We start from the raw sequence: 20,001 nt of genomic DNA on the forward strand, positions 1-20,001 counted from the left end.
CCATAAGGGTTCTCAAAATGCTGGTCTTTCAAAAAGACCATGATTTGTGTTTATACTTCCACACACACATTGATTTTACTTGCTAAAATTTCACTGTGCTGTACTTTTTATAACCGCATCACTTTATGCAAAATCTGTAGACTTGTTTCAAAATTTGGCCACAGTAGTTGCAGCAAGAAACCAGAGCTTGGCAGAAGCATCTGGATTTTCGTTAGGATGGGAATATAGCTGGGCAGGTGGCAGTTTTTCAACTCTCCTGCATTTTTTTATCTGTCCTTTTTTATTTGAATTGCACCTTTTCTTCTGATCTTGAAGGTATCATGAAAGACAAAGGAGCACAAACAAAACCTATGTGCAGCAAACTCCTGACTTATGCAGAGTATCTGTCCTCCCTGTTCTTTGAGTGGCAATATTTCTGTCACCAGACATCATTGGTCTTCAGAGACATTTGATTCTGGGTCCAAGTGTTCTGAGTTGGGCCAGTCCCTAGGGTTCAGTCCCCTGACACTATGATTAACACATGGCTTTAGAATGAGCCAGGAGATACTTAACATGGGGGTCACAGATAATTATCCATCTTGGGTTCGTGCTTCCCAAATACACTGTGAAGGGAATATTTTGCTCAGTATGGAACAACATGAAAACATGACTCTGACTGACAGTAATGGGAATTATTTGGCTCTATCTCCACAAAAAATATTCACTCCCACAAAGGCTGCATATTTTGTTATTTTTTACAACAACTGTTTCAAAATGGAAGGCAAATAGGCAGATAAAAAAATAGAATGAAAGCCTGTCTGAAATAGAAATCCTGTTTGGCCAATACTCACCTTTCAACGTGCTGCCTGCCTCCCTTCCCAGCAAGCTCGGAAGCCATACGAGGTTTGTGACGTGATTGAGCAGTACTCCCAAGGACACCTCAACATGATGGTTCGCATAAAAGAACTTCAAAGAAGGTGGGCCCTGTCTACCTCATGAAATATCTGATTTCTCTAGTGCCAGCTGGCTTTAGGAGAGATGTATATTTAATGAACAGTAATTGTCCAAAATTGCAAGCACAACAGGGAGCACAATATCTGGAGAATTTAACTTGGAGCCATTTTTAACCCTTTTTATGACCAAGTTTACAATTACCCTTTATTCTCCTCTCCTTTTCTTCCAAATGGAATTAAAAGAAATGAAGGTGCATGCTGTGAAGTTTATGGTGCGATCCAAGCTTTTCTGTCCTCTTCTTAGGAAAGGAAAACTTTTCAAATACTGATTTACCTTTCTGTTTCCACTCTGTGGTTCTCCACACCTGAGAGAAGTCTGTTTCGCTTGTGCTTCACTATCTGGAACTTTTCCCTGCCCGCATTCCTCCATGCACATGCTTTATCCAAGTTTGGGATTTGCAGCTGAAATATTTTGCCACAAAACTATTCTCTTCTGTTTCAGCACAAAGTGCTTTTTTCTTTTAAAATTAATGCTGTGGACTGGGACACCAGAATGAACTCCCCTGGCCCTTAAATGAAATGAAAAAAAAAAAAATCCTATTGAATGGAATCTACTGTGTCAACATATATAGATATTAAATCTGCCTGCATGAGGCTCTAGGAATAGTTGCAAATGTTATTAAGAAGTCTTTCTGTTTGTAGTCTTTGTTATTAGATGACATAGGGCACAGGAGAACTATGTTTTAGTTACAGCTTGAAAGTCTGAGAAATATTAGTACTCATGAAAATAATAATAATGTTTGATTTTGGAGGAAAAACTCTTAAAGAGCTAAACTGCTGACTGTGTGTGCAGAAAGTCATTCCAATCTCATGTTTTTGCTTGTTTTGCTTTGGGTTTAGAGCTACTGTAAATTCTCATGTAAATTATGCTCCCATGCTTAGCAACAGAGTTTAAATTGCTTGGTAATTGCTCTGCCGGTAATTTTCTGTTTGCTTTTCAGGTTGGACCAATACTTGGGAAAGCCAGGTCTTTTCCTCCCAGGTATAGTGACTGCATTTTATGCAAAATTATTATCTTCATAACTTTGGGAAAATACCCTTGGCTACTGTAATGTGGATTTATAATCCAGCTAATTATACATTAATGTAATTCTGTTAATAAACCCTGGAATGCCTGTGTGAAGATAAATACATTTCATTCAGGTGGTAGTGGAGTAAATGGAAATTAAGAATAAATGTTAAAAAGTGTATTAGAACATGATGAGATGAAAATATCCTGAGGGAAATTCTTCTACAAAAATAGTCTTTCTAAATCTTTTGGGCTGGGATTACAATATATATTGATTCCATTTCAAAAGGTTTCTTCCTTCCTTAACTCATGTCCCATATCCCCAAGTGACTTGGAGCACAACTGAGGGTGGCAAAGTAATTTCAGAGCCTCTAAAAATGGCATTTTGTCAGTGGTTAATATTATCAGAGCAAGGAATATCATTTAAAACACATTTTCAACATCTGATTGCTGCAAAAGGCTCAGTAGTGCAATCCTTTTTCCCTGTAGCTGGTTTTGAACCACAGGAAAAGAATCTGTCAGCTTGAATTCTTCTATAAATATTTATGCATGGGAATTCATTCCACAATGTGCAAGCTAAATTTATGGAAAACTGTCCCTTACCTCCAAGAATGTATTATTTTATTTCAAGTATAGCATTTCCAAGCTGGAACTGCAATTTGTGCTTGAAAATACCAGTGTTAGAAGAACTTTTTATCAAGAAGCTTCTATTTTCAAAGGAGGTGAATAACTAGAAGCTTGTTGTGAAATAATGTTCTGAGAGGTTCAAGAAGCTGAAAATGTTCAGGAAGTTTGGTCTCACCAAATCTTGAGTCAAAGTGATCGTAGAAACCATTGGGAGGGTCTTTGGTGTGCCTGTGGCTTTGAACAAGTGTTGGAAATAATCTAAAGTACCAAAGAGCAGACTGGAAAAGGTAGAATGGCTGCAGAAGCTGGTGAGCTCAGTTAGGGGGTTGCAGGACCAAAACCAGAAGTTATTTGATCTACTAGTTATTTTACCTAAACCCTCCACAAATCCAAAAGTAAGATAAGTGGTTCCAGAGAAACAGTCTGCAGAACTAAACTTAGTTTGCAATTCCTCCTGGTGTTATCCAACCCACCTTTATTCCCAGGATTTTCCAAGTGGTGAACACTGAAGAGTGGGTGCAGTATTTGTCTGTTTGGGGTGAAAATAGACTTTTGTACTGTCCTTCTCTAGGAAAAGGGTTATCCCTGAGTTTCCCTCAGAATGTGTGGCTTATTCTACACTGAACGTAGATTTTTGACATAATACTTTTCCAGGCATTGCTAAAATCTTCATTTTTAACAATATGGGTGTTTCACCCAGACTGTGTTGTTTTTGTACTGATGACAAGCAAAAAAGAAATGACAATGCAAAGAAAATTAAACTGCCAAGGAGAAAAACATGAAAAGAATTTTGCTTTCTAGCTCCTTTCATTTTTTCCGTTTTATTATACTCCCATTCAAAGAATATTAAGGGCTGATTCCAAGCCCATTGAAATTAACGTGAACCTTTCCAGTGGCCTCAGTGGGGTTTGGATTAATATTTTTATTGAAACCCTGTTTTGGACTTTGATGATATTATATAAAAGTATCTGCAGACTGTCTATAGTATTATTACCTTTCAAAAGTTAATGATGTCATAAATGACCCAGAATCTGAATTCACTGGAAGCACTTATTGTTATTTTTCAAGTTAGTTTCTCCAAGATAAGAAAGCACTAAAACTGTGTTAAAACAAGATAAGGATACGAGAAGAGAATAAAAGCCATGCTGGGTCAGAGCAGTCCTGATTCCGATGGAGGCGAGAGCAAGGTGCTTTGAGAAATGTGTAAAAACATCCTCCAACCTTCCTGTCAGCTTTCAGCCCATTGCACATCAAGCACTTCCTGACAAGGTTGCAGTGTATTTACTGTCTAAAATGGTTTGTCCTCAATGAGCTTGCCTAATTATCCCTTTAAACTTATAACATTTGCCATATTTTGTTCAAAGAATTCTCATAATTCCACCTTCACATATGCATATTGTGAAGAATTCTCCCCTTTTGCTTGTTTTGGTCTTAGCATCTCCTCCCTTTCTTTGAAACTCCTCCAAGCAGGAGTGAATGTAAAAACACTAAGATAATGAATCAATTTTCCAAGGACCTGGATCCTGCTTTTATGAATATATTCAGAAGACTCTGCGTGGGTTTAAATGGAACCCTGCCGCAGTGTTCCAGGGGACAAAATTTTGTCAGATGAAACAGATTCCTGTCATAGTAAACACGCGACTTCATAATGGAAAGTGTTGATGTAGAGGCAAAGAGCATATTAATTGAATTTATGGAATCAATGAAGTAGATACATACAACGATACAAATGAGGAGTGTCATACTTGACCTTCACTACACACACTGCTTTTGAATGCAGTTTTTGAGACTTATTATAGCTTTTCAGGGGCAAAGGTGAAGAATAATGCCAAGTTAAAACAAAAGGTCCAGTGTTTGGGTTCAGAAAAGTACACAAAAATCTGATGTTTATCTGCAGTTTATCTGAACCTCTTGGTTCTGCATGACACGGGTGGGAATGCCTGAAGAAAAGGGCTTACAAATTACAAAATTCTGACAGTTCCATTATTTGCTTTTTTTTTTCCATTAAGTGCCACTTAAGCTTTCTTAGTAATCTTAGTATCTAAGTACCTTTCTTAGTACTTAGTATCTAAGTAAGGTACTTTTGTCTTCCCATCTGTAAAGAAATTAGGTCACTGTATCTTTTAAAGTGTAATAAATATGATCAGATTAATTTTTACCTTTTTAAGTCAATTAATATTTGAAATGAGAGATACCCATATTTCTGCAGGAACTGATTTATCCCGGTCCTCCTCGAGATGAAAATATTTTGGCAGTTTACTTTTTAGGCTGTCCAAAGGAAATTACAAATGACTATGCCTTACATTTTTTTTCATTCCTTCTACCAATCAGCTCTAAAAGAAAAGAGACTCCAATTAAAAGTTTCCATGACTGAGGCAACTTTGTTACTTGCTATTTTATGGGTGTAAAGGGGCAATCCTGACCTTTTGCAGCAGCACACATAGTTTACAAACTCAAGAATCCAGATCTTGCCATAAGCTCATCAAAATTATCCCTACATGGAGCTTTGGCAGAACTGAAGCAAACACAGGTCCAGAAGGCTGTATTTGCACCGAGTTAGCCAAAAGAAGGCAGTGGTGTCTCCTGGGCTGCTCTGCTTTCTGAGACACCATTTATAAAGGTTTTGAGATGTCTCCAGCAACCTGGAATATCCGGTCAAATTCCTCATTTTCTGCTTGAAAGGAATTGATGGCTTTCAGATAAATTTGAATATATTTGAATTAGCTCCCCTCTAGCTGTGTAAAAATCAAGGAAGGACTCTTGCTCTATAAAGCAGTGTCGTTCCAGCTTTTACCATTTTCAGACATCTCTCTGCAATTCATTCACTGTTCTAAAGGTCCTCATAAATACTTTTCCCTAACCAAAGGAAAGAAATTGATTTTCTTTAAAGTTTGGTGTATTCTTATGAGATGGAACAGACTAACAGTATGAAAAAATAAGATTATGGTGCCATTCTTCCTTTGATTTGCTTTCTTCCTCCTGCTTATATCAGTATTGTTATTTATATGATGTGCTTCCATCTGGGGAAAGAGTTATCATCTCTTGAACTGGTGTGAAGCAAACCTAAAAGTGTGTGGGGTTCTTGGTTGGTTTTTTGTTTTGTTTTTTTTTACAAGAGTCATATCTTGTCCTTTACTATGTAAATAGATGGGCCAGCTTTGTGAAAATATTAGGAAATTAATACAGGATTGTGTTGCTTTCAAAGTAGAATAGTATGTATACTTGGGAAGGCAAAGTCTTCCAGGGAAGAAATGTCCATATTAATAAACATATATAATTATTATTAATCTATATTAACAACTATTCAGTCTCCTCAATTAGAATGCCTATTGCTTATTTGGTAGTGTTTTCTCTGATTCAAATCTAAGTATATAAATAATGGGTCTGTATCATACCAACCAAGTGATACAAGATGTTTTTGATATTTTTTTTATTTCTGAGTTAAAATTTTCCCACATATACTTTCATCCAGTTATAAATAATTGTGTTTCCTTTCATCATGGTCATGCCATGTATGATCATGTATGATTCTTTGTCTCTGTGCCTTTCCCGTAAGTGTAACAGGATCCCTCAGCTGATCTCTGTTTTACTACACCCCAACAACACAGAGTAAAAACTCAGTACTAAAAGAAAGTTATTTTTGATTAAAAATCAAAGACTGGAAAAATTTAGGCATTTCAGATTTATAGTTGGCCATGCAATCTTTTAAACTCTATAAAAACAACCAATCTAAGATCTAGGAAGAATAAAATAATCTATCTAGAAATGACTTGAGAGAGAAACATAAACATGAGATAGAAATCACACCTACTGGAGCAACTTTATCTGAACTTGTGCTCCCACTCCTTACCCAAGTGTTTGGTGGATTGTGCACATGCCACATTTGCTTTTAAAGATGGTCTATTAAAAGGGAATGCTTGTAAATTAAGGCTGGATGCTGCTCTTCATGGAGGCTGACAAAAAACTGGGGAAGACCACGGCGTTTTGTGACTTACATGGCCTGCATGCCAGCAGAGGGGTGCATGAGATGCAGCTCCCTCCATGTGCACCCTTCCTTCCACTTCTGATTTTCCACATCTTAGAGCAGTGCCACATGCCACAATACAGCTTCTTATTGCTTATCTGCTCCCTATTTTCTTTTCTGTTCCACGCAGCTTTCAGGAATTACTAAAATAGGAAACACTATTAGCTTGGTTTGGGATGTCTTGGTGATTATCTGAAGGATGGAATTAGAGCTAGTGAGGAAATGATTATGTAATTATTTTAGAAAAGAAAAAGCTTTTTGAAGTATTTCTTCAGGTTTAGGGGACTTTTTTGGGGTTAGTCCTAAACAAAACCACCACCTGTCCACTGCTGTTCAAACCACATCCCAATTTAGAAATCCTTAAAGTAATGCCTTTTTTATATATATACTTTGAATGATGTGTCTACAGATTTACTAACTGGAAAATAGACAGCAGAGCCAATTATTTCATTCTAGGCAGAGATGAACACAGAGATGAACTTGAGCTTCAGCCACTTACATTTTAAGAAGTTTCTGAGGTTGTGAATGATGAACAGTACACATGTATGAGCCAAGGTGTGTCATTTACTGTCTGTCCCACATTTTCTTTCCTGACTATTTGCTTCTGCAGGTTTTCTGGGGAAGCACTTCTTTTTTCTAAGCCTGCAAAGGGCTGCCAAGGGTGCAGGACATTTTAAAGTTTCTGGGTGGTGCGTGGAGGAGAAGGAAAGCACAAAGTGCTCTTGCCAGCACTGCTTTTACTCGTCTTCCCCTGGGGTTGTGGTGTGTGCAGCACAAGTTACCTTGAGGTGAACTTTGCTGCAAACAGATCACTAAACATATCCCATTAGCAAATATAAATGGTGAAGAAAGAACAACTCCCTGAGAAATCCAGGAATGTGATGAGCACACACAGGCACTCCTTGTGAACTCTGGTGTAAATTCATATCTCAGCCTACCTTCCTTCATATCTCAGCCTTGCTCAAGTGGCCACACACCACCCTAAGCAAAATTGGCTTAGATAGCTTTAAAAGCCAGACCTTAATCACTCATGTAAATGGAGCAATGTATGAAAAAATCCAGGAGTAATTACTCCAGGTATTGGAAATATACTTTAGTAGAGAAAACCATCCAACTTCCATTGGCATCAGGTTGTAAGTTATTTCAGTATTGGGCTGTGGTTTTTTTACTTGTGAATGTTGTCTTCCAACTCAGAATATGTGTGGGTTTGTGTTTCATTCCCTGTGCAACAACACCCTCAAAATATGGCATTCCTTAGCAATAGATCCTGTGAACAGAAAGGATAGACCCTATTTTCCAGAGTTTTCACTCTTGGCTTTGCACCATTTGCAGTGGGATGTGTAACTGGACTTTTACTAACCAGGCCTCATAAAGAATAGGAGGGAAAATGAGGATGCAAAAGCTTTTCCTAGTGTCACTCCTTTTCAGAGAGGAGATGGATGGATGGATGGATGGATGGATGGATGGATGGATGGATGGATGGATGGATGGATTTATAGAGAGATGGATAAATATGTCACTCCAGCCCATGAATCCCTGAACAGTGTTGCCTCCTCAACCTGCAACCTCAGTTGAAAACTATTCTGATTTCTTTATGTATAGCAAGTTTACCTTGCTCAGGCCAGTGATATTCAAAATTGGAGGTGTGCCCAGGTACCCTGCCCATTTCATCTGACTACATATAGTTCACTGAGATAATTAAACAACAAAACACTGTTACTCCAGACTCCATCTATAGCCCTTCATGTCCACAGACTACCTCTACCAAGGTCCAAGTTGCCCTTTAGATTAACTTAATCTTGTCAGTCTGACAAACTAATTCCCTTCTCTCCAGCCACTTTCTTTCATTTCTGTATCATTCTTTCTCTGTATGTTCATGAATTTTAGGTTACCCTACTATTACCAGTTGTTTTTTGGATTTTTTTGGGTTTTTTTTTTTTCTTTAAATACCATAGATATAATTCATAGTTTGAATTTATTATCCACCTAATGAGTGTCCCATTTTTATTCTTCATTCTTTAGAAAAAGGGGTAGACAAAGGATACTACAGTATAGGAGCCAGACTGATCTGGCTGGAGGATAAGGTAAGTGCATGAAAGCTTGCTTTTTTTTTTTTTTTTTTCTGAGCAATGATATCTGATCTAGAGACCTGCAAGATAGTATCTTGGCATGATTTACTTTAGAATTACAGGGCTACATAATAATGAATAATATCCTAATTTTTGTGAGGGAGTTGATGAAGTATCATGTGCATGTTGTTCAGCATTAACCATTTGCCTGCTATGCAGTCTTGGTTCTTGATTGTAAAAGGAGCTGCTTTCATGTTGAAGTCAAACCACACACCTTGTATACAAGTTCTGTGAACTGGCTGGTGTTTGTCACACAAGAATTAGTGAATTAAACAGAAATGTTAGTGACAGGAATCTTTGTGAATAGCAACAGTTGACATCTCAGTTACAAATCCTGACATTCTTTAATGTTTATTGCATTTTTTTTCTCCCTATGCAATTTGCACATTTTCTGCCCCTCCCTCATTGTCTTGCCTCCAGGAATATGTTCATCTTTGATATTAATTAGAGTTACTTAGCTGTGTGCCCAGAGGCCAAAGCTCAGTGAGGCTCTATTGTCTTAGATCTCTTCCAAACATCCTCCAGAGCTTTTTCCACTCAAGTGATAACAAAAATACAAGTTTGCTCAAAACTCAGACTCTATTTCTCTAACAGTGTTTTGGTCAGCTCTCCTACCTGCTTCTAAAAGTTGATGTCCCTCCAGCAGGGTACTTTGTGTGGGCAGGAGCAGCACAGTGGCTTTGCTAGGGGCGTGTGATGTTGATGAGACAAAAGTCCATTTGAATTTGGCATATCCACTGCCTATTTGTATTCTTGTCTCACTCAAATTTGTCAGGCAAATTGTCTTTTCACTTTTTTCTGGGGAAGTGAGACAAGAAGGAAAGAGGAAGGAAACTTCTCATAATTCTTAAGAACTGTGCATCTTGCCAAAAAGCAGAAATTGAAATTAAACTAATACAATCTCTTGCCTAATTTTTAATGATCATTGCTAGGACAACATTGGAAATATGTGACACTGCACTGTCAAAGGACAGATTTTCTTTGATTACTAGCTTTCTTGTTGAGTGTCAGAGAATCAGCCTCACAGAAAAAGACATTATTTGAGATAACTTTTAAAGTGGACTGGTCCCTTGTGTTGGAGTCTGGAATACAGAGTGTGTGCCCTTGTTTCTGATACTTAGTTATAAGATCTAGAAAAACACTGAATTTCATATAACATGAAATTCATGAGCATGTTTTCCTGGGGATACATGAAAACAAATGTTAAAGTTAGATGAAAAAAGCTAAAAGTGTAACTGTGTAGATTAGTAAGTTTTTTTAAATCACTGGGTGAAAAAACTAGTTTAGAGAACAGGAGACAAGATCAAGGATTTAGGGTGTTGTCCCTTGTCTCTTCTTCTTTCTTCTTCATGTTCTTCTCCTAGAGGTTTTTGGGTAATAGTTAGTGATTGGATAGAAAATGCCGCAGTGCATCACAGAGGTGATGGGTCATTGGTCATTAAGAAAAATAATATACGTGTCTATTGTTAATTGGGTAAAAATAGGTATAAAGATAAAAGAACTGCGTATTTCGGGACCATTTTGTGCATCAGACACAAAGTGTGCCACAAGGCCTTGTTTGTACCATCAGAAGAAAGAAACGTACCAGATTGCAAAGATTAACCTCGTGTAACCAGCCTGGAGAGACCTGTTCAGTTTTGTGATCACCTGTTAATAAACACGAGAAACAAGATTCTAACGAGTTCGGGAGTTTTCTTCTAATCAGAAGAACTGAGATAAGCAGAGCTCCCCACGAAGGAAGATCCCAAAAGAATTCAGTCCAAAGGAGGCTGAGAAATCCAAGAATAAAAAGAAAAATATAGAAGAAATGCAGCAGAAACAAAGAAACAGGAAAAGGACTTTTTAGAGAAAAGTTACACCTTGTGCAGTCACAACCATTCAAAGTGAAAATGGCTTTCATTCAGATTGCCTTACTCACTTTGAAAGAGATAAATTGCTCTCTGGCCTCTGTAGTAAATTCATACCATGTCTTTATTCAGATTTCTTGAATGTGCATATAAAGAGAATCCCCCAATACAGATTGAAAATATAGCAACATAAGTATCTGTGATAACAGTTGGAGTGCTTTGAGTAAGAAATACTGCTGGTATTGTAAATACTTCTGGAAGCAGAAGTTCATGGTCTCCTGACTGCTCCATATTTATGAAGAGAGGTGAGAAGGTTTTTAGTGTGTTTGGCCTTGGTCCAGCTTTAGCACAATGTGCTGTGGATTTGATCAGTTTTATTTCAAAGCCTTACTTAGAGTGCTGCAGAGGCATCTTGGTATAAGAAGGGGAATGTTACAGGAGATGTAGGAAGTGCTGCAGTGACTGATCACTGTTGCAGATTCCTGCTTGTGTTCTGCCTTTAGATTAGGTGTGATCTAAATAAAGTCGGTGCAAACTCAAGCCATTAGTGGGCAAGACCAAGCTGCTCTTTTGTTTGAAGAATTAAACTTTAAATTTTGCATGGGAACTGGTGATTTCCCACTCTCTCTACTTATTCTTGTGGAGAAAACACGTGGAAAAGAAGAAAAATGTGTCGTTGTTCTCATGAGTCAATCATTGCAGCTTCCTTTTTGTTCTCAGACCAAACTGCAAATGTAAATAAATGTCAGATTCAGAGGGAACCCAGGGCATTTGATCTTGTAGTTACAATTATCATTCTTTCAGGTGTACAAGGCTTCAGTCTCACATCTCTGCTAAAAAAGTAGATGTGGTACAGAAAAAGGGCAAATATTTGTTGTGTTAGTTTGCTTAAGGTTTTGGTGGCATAAGTTTGGGGTCCTCGGTTTGTTTGAGGTTCTTTTTGTATTTGCATCTGTTTGGCACATCAGGCTAAAATACACATTTACATAATGTATACACAGTTAAGCTTCCCAGCTATCTCTGTTTTAATGGGACAGTAGAAACTACTATATCCTGCTGTAAAACTGCTTCCCCTAAATTATTTTCGTACATTTCACGGGTTCTCCTTCTCTAACAGTTCACTGTAGCACATAGCAGTAGCTGCTATGTACCCAAATGTGAAACAATATTGGAATCAGGAAGGAGAAGCTGAGTTTCAACCTCTGAGGAAAATAAACGAAGCAAGGACACGTCTGACATCAGGCTCCAGCTGGTCGTGAAAAATTATCTCCCTCTTGGAACTAAAAAACCTTTGGGATCAACTTCTTTGCCCTGGAGAAATTATTTTAACATTCAGGCACCCAGTCTAGTGATGGCAGCCTCCCAAAAGAGTGACACATCTGATAAAAGGACACATCTGATAAAAGGACACATTTTTGGATAAAGGCCAGTTGGTGCAGACTGATAAAAATGCAGTGTGGATTTCAGAATTTTATCTGCCTAAATGAGCTGTATCAATAAGCAATGAGGACACCTCTGGTCCAGAATGATCTTCCCCACCAGCATTTTGGAGCTAATTTGTTTTATCTGTCTCTCCAGAAGGGAATCAGAGTATAACAAACCTGTTGAGAGCTGTGTGTTGTTCTGCATAAAGCCATAATAACTCTTTTTGCAAAGTGAGGGAGAGAGAAGCACACAGTTCCGATGGTTAAGATTAACTCCATTCCCTGGAGAGGTTTGCTGTTATTTCATTTAAAACATTACATTTGCTGTACAGAAAGGCAGAGGTGAAGATCTCTGAAGGGGTTGCTTGGTGATAGGTAGAAGCTTTGAGGCAAAAATGTTTCAAAGACACAAAGATAATAGCCTTTCATTCATGTGGCATGAGAGCACTGCCTGTACCCTCTCCTGTGTGACCAAACAGGTTCCCTCTGGAAGTTTGAAGTATCAGGGAAGAGGTAAGAACCAGTTTGTGGAGGATGAAGTGCCATGCAACTCCGGCAGAAAGCATAAAAAAAAAAAAATCTACTCCTTTTTGCCTTTAAGCATTGCACAGCTGACTAGAAACAGGTAAAATGCATGGTGGCAGCTCTCAGGCAAAAAAATCCAATATCCCTTTTGGCAACACCAACACTGTGCAAGGCTTCACTCCTCTCACTGACATGGCATATTGCACAGTGTGAGTTTGCCTGGAATACTTTTCAATCTGTTTTTCCTTGAGCAGGGCATAAAATTCTTATTTTGTTGTGGCCAATGTAATAAGCTAGTGTGGTTCTTTTCACAAAAAAACCCACTGAGATGTTTGGAGAAAGAATGGGGCTTCCTTCCCAACACGTGATGTGTGCCATTTGGCTGACCCCTCCTTCAGTTCCATGGCAGGGTTTAATCTTATATTGTGGTATGTAGCCATTGACAGATCCTTTTGAAATGTATTAAGAGGGAGACTGGTTCCAAGATGATGTTCTAGAGCTGGCGTTAGTTTCTTTTCAAAATTGTAAACTAATGCTTCTTTATGATGAAATGAATATTTTTTATTTTCCTTTTATTTTCAAAATTAGAAACAAAAATCATGGTATGTTATGTCAAAGTGCATGGCAACCTATAAATAAAAACAGGAGAGAAAAGAATCTGCAAATGAAAGGTTAGAAAGGACAGCTGTGTTGTCTTTGAAAAAGAAATCTATTAGGTATTTTTATAATTATATGGCAGTCTTTTTTATGTGGTATTTACAGTTATGATTTACATCCATATTACCATAACTATTTCCATACTTATAGACAACTTGTGATAATGCTGAGAGCCAAAAGCAACCATTTGGTAGCATTTAAAAAATGTAGGAACACTAAGAGAAAACAGGGCAGTAAAGCAGAACCCTTCTGAGTTTTATCCATCGGAGTAATGCGAGCCAGGACAAAAATGTCATCCAACATAAACAAATGTAGAGCTTGGATTGTGGCAGTAAACTCTCTCTTTACCAATTTAAACACTCATTTTTTAGTTGGGAGGTTAAAAGATGGGCTTAGAGAAGAGTGGTAACAATGGAGAGATGGATGTTGGTGAATCTAATTCCTGTTGTGATTACATCAGGAGTCATTACATAGTAAATTATTTATCATGGCAGTGCAGTACCAGTGTGAAGGGCTGGTAAGAATTTCCATTCTAAACCCCTAATTTGTGAGCAGAATGATGGGCATAACTGAAACGCGTTTAAAAAAAAAAATAAAAAAGAACAAAAAAGAAAAACAAAAGCTGAAAATTGGTGCACAATGAGTTGGTTGCAATATGAGCATGCTATACTTTTGAGGTTTCAAGAATATGTCTGAAATAAAACTCTTTGTCAACAAAACCATGTTTTGGTACCAAGGTGTTTGTGGGTTGTTTTCCCCATGTTCCTTAAAAATGGAGTCATTCCATAACAGAAAGCTTTTGAGCAGGCTGCTTGCAAAAGGATGTTGTGTGGATTTTCTTAGGTCAGAGCCTTTTCTCATTTACTCTGAAGCAGTCCAGCATAAATCCATTGACTCTGTGCCATAAGCATGATGTCATTAAACTTTTATTTTTCATCTGTTGCTGAATTAAAACAAAAGTAACAAAAAAATAAAGTTCTGATGCCTGAAGCCAAATTGTGCTTCCATTTATGCTAATGAAGTTACTCAGGATTTATGCAGGTGTAAATGGCAGCAAATTTTTTAAATGGCTTTAACAAAATTCCAGCTCCTGTGTTCACATCCTGCTCGTCAAGAGCAAATTGACAAGAGATGAGGGGAAAGCAGAAATAGGGACTCAAACATTTCAGAATGAATCTGGGTGAAATAATGTTTTTCACCTATTATGACTAAGGGAATCTTTGTGGTATGCTGGGTATTGTAGAACTGAAATTTTACTGCAACATCAAGATAGGCTTTTAATTTGCAAACCAAGTAATGAAAATTTAACTGCTTAGATTTCAACCACAGAACTTTTCTAGTCTGCTACTGACTCCTCAGTGCAGAGAGGAACTATTTCAGTCCTGAATTCTTCTCACTGTCTGGGATGGGTTTATGATGCTCAGATAAACCTTGTTCAATAAAGTCGAGAGAGAAAGGCTGGGTTTGAGCTGCCTGGTTTTCATGGTAATTTCTGGAGGATCAGGAAAAATAAGAGCTAATTCTGATACCCTTTCAAGTAAGAGAAGAGACAGTTCATCTATTCTGAGGCATAATGGAAAGAATCTTCCCTCAATGCTTCCCTTATGTTTTTTGTTGTGGAGCTTTATCATATGTGGTACTTGGTAGCACCCTCCTATTATTAAGGTTCTACACCACTTTCCATTACAGAGCTCTATTTTCAGTTCCTTCCATCTTTGTCAAACTCCAGCCATCCGGGCTGAAATTCTTGGAGGCAGATGTCTGCCTTGAGCTGAGATCCTTTGGAAAATTTATATGTCAGATTGGGTCATCTTTTCTATATCATAGTAACCTGACCCACTGTACGGATTTTCCCAAAAGTAAACATAAAAACATTGATGGAAAACACTTGAGCTTCTTCTAAATTTGAGCAAGAAAATTGGACAGAATTGCCAGTCTTGGGTCCCAGATGCCTGATCCAAAATGTAGTGAACTCATCAGGAAGCTTTCACATGGATCAGGCCCTGATTTTTAATGGGTGAGGGAACAGAGAGTTTTGCACAGTGAATGTTTGCCAGGACACAATTCACCACCATAAATCAAGCGTTAAAGAATTCCAAAGCCCAGTAAATGAGCAGGCAGATGGCAGTGTCTGCACCCCAGGGATTGCACTTACTGGGATCCAGCCCCAACAGTTTGATCTCATTTAGACCAGACTCAAGGATTACTCTGATTAGGCACTTTCTTCTCTGCTCTCTTGGCTGAAACTTCACTGAGGGGAGAAAACCCCTCCATCCAACACTGTCCAGGACACCTTGGAGTGTGCAGGACAGAGATTTTACAGCCAGATGTGGCAGAGCAGCTGGAATCAGCTGGATTCAAAGCTTCCCTTTAGTAAGAAAAACAGAGAGTCACTTGCAGAAGAAGAGCAAATGCTCCTGGAGAAGAGGATGTGGAGTAACTGTGAGCCCCGAGGAAGAGAGAAACACCAGAGTGACTTAGGGCTGCTGGGAAATACCACATCCTCTGGAAGGGAGTTGTTAGAAGACTGGGAATCTAATCCATATTGATGCACCCAGCTGTTTAACCTGCAGGGAAAAGGTCCTGGAAATAGCAGAAGTGATGGAAAAGGCTGTGGATGAGGAGCCCTGTCCATGCCTTCTTCTTCTCCATCTAAAACTTCCCAGCATCACAGCTGGCTTTAATCAACACAGAGGAAAGGATTCTGAGCTTGGAGATGGTGATTTCCCATAAGTTTTAGAGAAATCAGTGCCTGCGTACAGGGCAGACACTCTGGAAATCCCCCTGTTCACAGAACAGTCTGCAGTGTGAGTGTGGCTCATCTCAGGTGCCATAAAGTCCAGCCACAAATGGAAAGGAGTCACAGCTCTGCTGGTTCTGTAGCTTATGATGCAATAAAGTAATCTATTTACTATTTCTGGGTGAAAAAGAAATATTTTTAGAGTACTTTTGAGATTTTGACCTTTTTTTCTTATAAAAAGTCACATCCTCCCATTAAGAGCTTTGACCTGAATATCCAAACAATAACAGACATCAGATCACCTCTAAATATTTTTCTTCTGTTTTTGTGTAATTTCTAATAGGTTATTCTAAATAAACATAATGTTCTACATGATCCTGGGCCCCAAATCAACATGCCTTTAATTAGCAATGTGAAAATGGAGTATTTTAACAATCCTCTTAAAATAAAAAAATAAAAAAAAGTGTAAATTCATTAAGCCTGCCTTTTCTTATAAGCAGTGTTTTAAAAAATGTGATTTTCTGATGGAAAAATAAGACATTTGAACACTTTCTGCAACCTCCAATTGTTGCAGATGTTAAGCAATTTAATTTAGAAAGCTTTTTTCAAAAATATATTCTGTAGCTTCTCTTTGTTGGTTATGCCTGTGCACTGCAAGTGCTGCCCTTCTTACATCCAGGTTGAGAATTTTTTTTTTGAATGTTTCTCCATCGGAAAATGAAAATTTGTTTCCAATGGAACATTTTTTGAGAAAGTGTCACATTCATGTGTTTTAAATCATGCACTGAAGGAAAGTGTTTCCAGTTTTCCACTTCAGAAGAGCTTTCTGAAAATACGAATTGGGATGAAATATGCTTGATTTTCTGAACATTTCAGTTGAATGGGTTTATTTCTAATTCATTTGTATGATTGAATTAAAGATGTTACAACATCAGAGAACAAAGATCAATTTTTTTATAGGAAAAAATTTATTTTTCTCAAGTACTTCTTACCTCCAAATTAAAAAAAAGCTGTTTCACCTACCACATTTTTCAATAATTTATAGGGCAATTTTAATGCTATTTGAATGCCATGTAATATTGACCTCTAATTTCTCTTGATCAGGGAAAGTACAGTGAAAAAAAACAAAAAACAAACAGATTTGTATTATTCAAATAGTTCCAGATTAACACTTGGTTTTCTGTTTCACGCAAGAGCTGTGGTGCTGAGTCAGAGCAAGCATCTGTTTAATCCTGGAGCTATTCATCCACTGATAGCAGCTGTGGGATGGACTAACTCAAGCCTAATTTGCTATAACTAGTCTCTGTGTGTTTGCAATGGATTATATGTAAGAAGCAGTATGAAGAACAGTGCTGTACAGGGCAAGTTACAAGATGACAGCATTCTGTGAAAGAAAAGAAAAATAAAAACCAGAAAAAATCTCACCAAGACACTGCAGTAATGTGACAACATTCCCTGATGTATTGGCTGCATCTAGGGAAGAGAACTTTCACACAACAGAAAATTCATATAAAGGACTTCGTATAAAGGCTCATGAGGTGAGGGAGAGAAAAACTGAAAAACTCTTTTTTCCCCCTGTATTTACCACCAGCTTGTCCTTTTAAATGCATAGCTTTGAATTTTATGGAGCAGGAAAAAAAACAAGCAGGTCAATAATACATACTTCTACAGCATAATTACTCTTCCTACTAGTAAATAATGTAGATAAATTAAAATAATATTTTTTCTGTTGAGAAGTTTGGGTTTTCTGGGATGTGTGAATAAAGCACATGTTAACCAATGTCTCTGTTACACACTGCAGTCCTTTGAGACTAGGAGGAGTGGGTTTGAGCATGAGAACGAGAGGTGGTGCAGAGTACCGCAGATCTCTTCTGATCATGTGGGGACAGTGCTTAGTTTATCGCAGGCTTCATCCTCAAGTTTTGCATTTTTATCCAGTGTCAGAATATGACTAAATATTGTTAAATCACTGACTACTTTATCCAGGGGTTTGTTCATGGCATTGTATTTGAAGAATTGTGCTTTTCTTCATTATGAGCAAGTGTTTTTTGCAGGCAAAAATACCCATAAATTGTGTGCTGTCACAATAGGCCAGAGCCAGCATTCTGAATTCTATGGCTGTGATGCCATAAAATGCCTTGGGAGCACAGGGTTGTTCAGCTTGCAGGGAGGTGGTGTAGTCACTGTAGCATCCGCCGTCACTGCTGTGGGTCTAGCGCATTGCTCCAGGAATGCTGGGCAAGCTGCAGATTGGCAAACAAACACTACAGATGTCCAGACAGGCTGTCACAGAATCACAGAGTTATTTAGCTTGGAAAAAAACTCCAGGATCCTTGAGTCCAACCTGTGTCAGATCTTGTCAGAGGCACCAGAGCACTGAGTGCCATGTCCAGGACTCCTGGGACACCTCCAGGGATGGTGATTCCACCACCTCCCTGGAAAGCCCCTTCCAAGGCTTGACCACCCTTTCTATGAAGAAATTCTCTCTGATGTCCAACCTGAACCTCCCCTGGCACAACTTGAGCTGTTTCCTCTTGTCCAGTCCCTTGTTCCCTGGGAGCACAGCCTGACCCCTACCTGGCTGCACCCTCCTCTCAGGTAGCTGTAAATAGAGATAAGATCTCCACTGCTTGCTCTGGTTTAGGAGGTATCATCATCAAGGACCAAACTGACAGGTCTATATTTGTTTCTGAGACCTGTAGCCCAGGGTTAAATGGCACATGCAGAACATAGAAGTGTATTGGGCCTCAGTGTTTTCAAAACCTGATAACTAGAAATACTGACATTTACTGACAAAATGACAGTCACATTTTCTCTTCTGAAGAACACTAACAAAAATAGGAGGCTATAACTGACTTTCAGAGGACTTTTTCAAGAAGTGAAGGATACAGCAAGGCATATAAAGCAACTTTAACAGGTGTGGAATACAGCCAAAACAGTGTAATGTGAAATGTGGGATAGTACAGGACTAGGCTGTTGCTGCCAGGTCAGGTTAAGTGTCTGACCAGTTCTCCATCTGGATTCAGGATCTGGCTCACTCAGTTGACTTTCCTCTTTAGGAACAGAGATTGCAGAGATTATCAGCAATATTATTACAAGTCTCCTACTACCCTGTGTGTTTCTTAAGGCTTACATATTTGGAGTCATGCAGTTATGGGACGTTAAAGAAACTCCCCAGTCAGACCACTCCTGGGACTCTGGCAGTGGCATTCCCAAGATCAGAGACTTTCTGGGACTGAGGGCCATTCCTTGGCTCCAGTGACAGATGGCTCTCTGCCTGGCTCCCTACACACGCCCCTCACATCACACCAGCTTTGCCATGACAGAGGTGGCACAGTCCCAGATGTCTCATTCCATAAGGCCATTTTCCCCTGGGGCAGTAACACAGAAAAAGCCCCAGCTGGTGCCTCCAAGGAGGGACCCCAGCAAAGGAATCCCTTTTGGGATTTTACCCCATCACAGTCTTCCTGTGATCAGTCTTGGACTTCCTCCCAAGTCTTCAGCTCCTGCCCCCATCTTTGTGTCCATCCAGCTCGCTGGCACCACTGGTTTTCACCTCCCTTGTTGTCCAAAAGGTTGGCAGCTGCTGGTTGCTGCAGTGTCTCAGTGTCCATTCAGCTGTCTGGGTGTCACCTGCCTTTGTGCCCCTGGTTATCCCAAAAGTTGGCAGTTCATCCTCTTGTCCTGGGCTCCCACCCTGAGCTCAGCCTGTACTTCAATCTGCATTTAAATCTGCATCTCAAGCTGTATTTCCATCTGCAGCTTGTGAGCCCAGCTACCTGCACCCGATATGTTCCTTAACAGTGAGAATTCTTAAAATTGCTTACTTCTAGCCCTTGCTGTGGAGATACCATGAAAACCAGAAATGCTGAAGCCTCAATCTCCCAAAAGGAAGAGGATGAACACGAAATGCAGAGTGCGTATTTAAAATGTTGTTTTTTACAGCATTTTAGCTGTACTGACTGTAAGTAGCTGTTGCAGACTCTGGTTTATATTCCTACACACCGTCCAGAAGAGGCAGAAAAAG

At 38.8% G+C, this 20,001-nt stretch overlaps 1 pseudogene; it reads left to right on the plus strand.

Moving 5' to 3' along the window:
• Positions 1-20,001, plus strand: part of LOC131572588 (potassium voltage-gated channel subfamily KQT member 1-like) — a 459,238-nt pseudogene that overhangs the window by 262,321 nt on the left and 176,916 nt on the right.

This window comes from Poecile atricapillus, chromosome Z (genome assembly GCF_030490865.1).
Source record: "Poecile atricapillus isolate bPoeAtr1 chromosome Z, bPoeAtr1.hap1, whole genome shotgun sequence".
NCBI classification, from domain to species: domain Eukaryota; kingdom Metazoa; phylum Chordata; class Aves; order Passeriformes; family Paridae; genus Poecile; species Poecile atricapillus.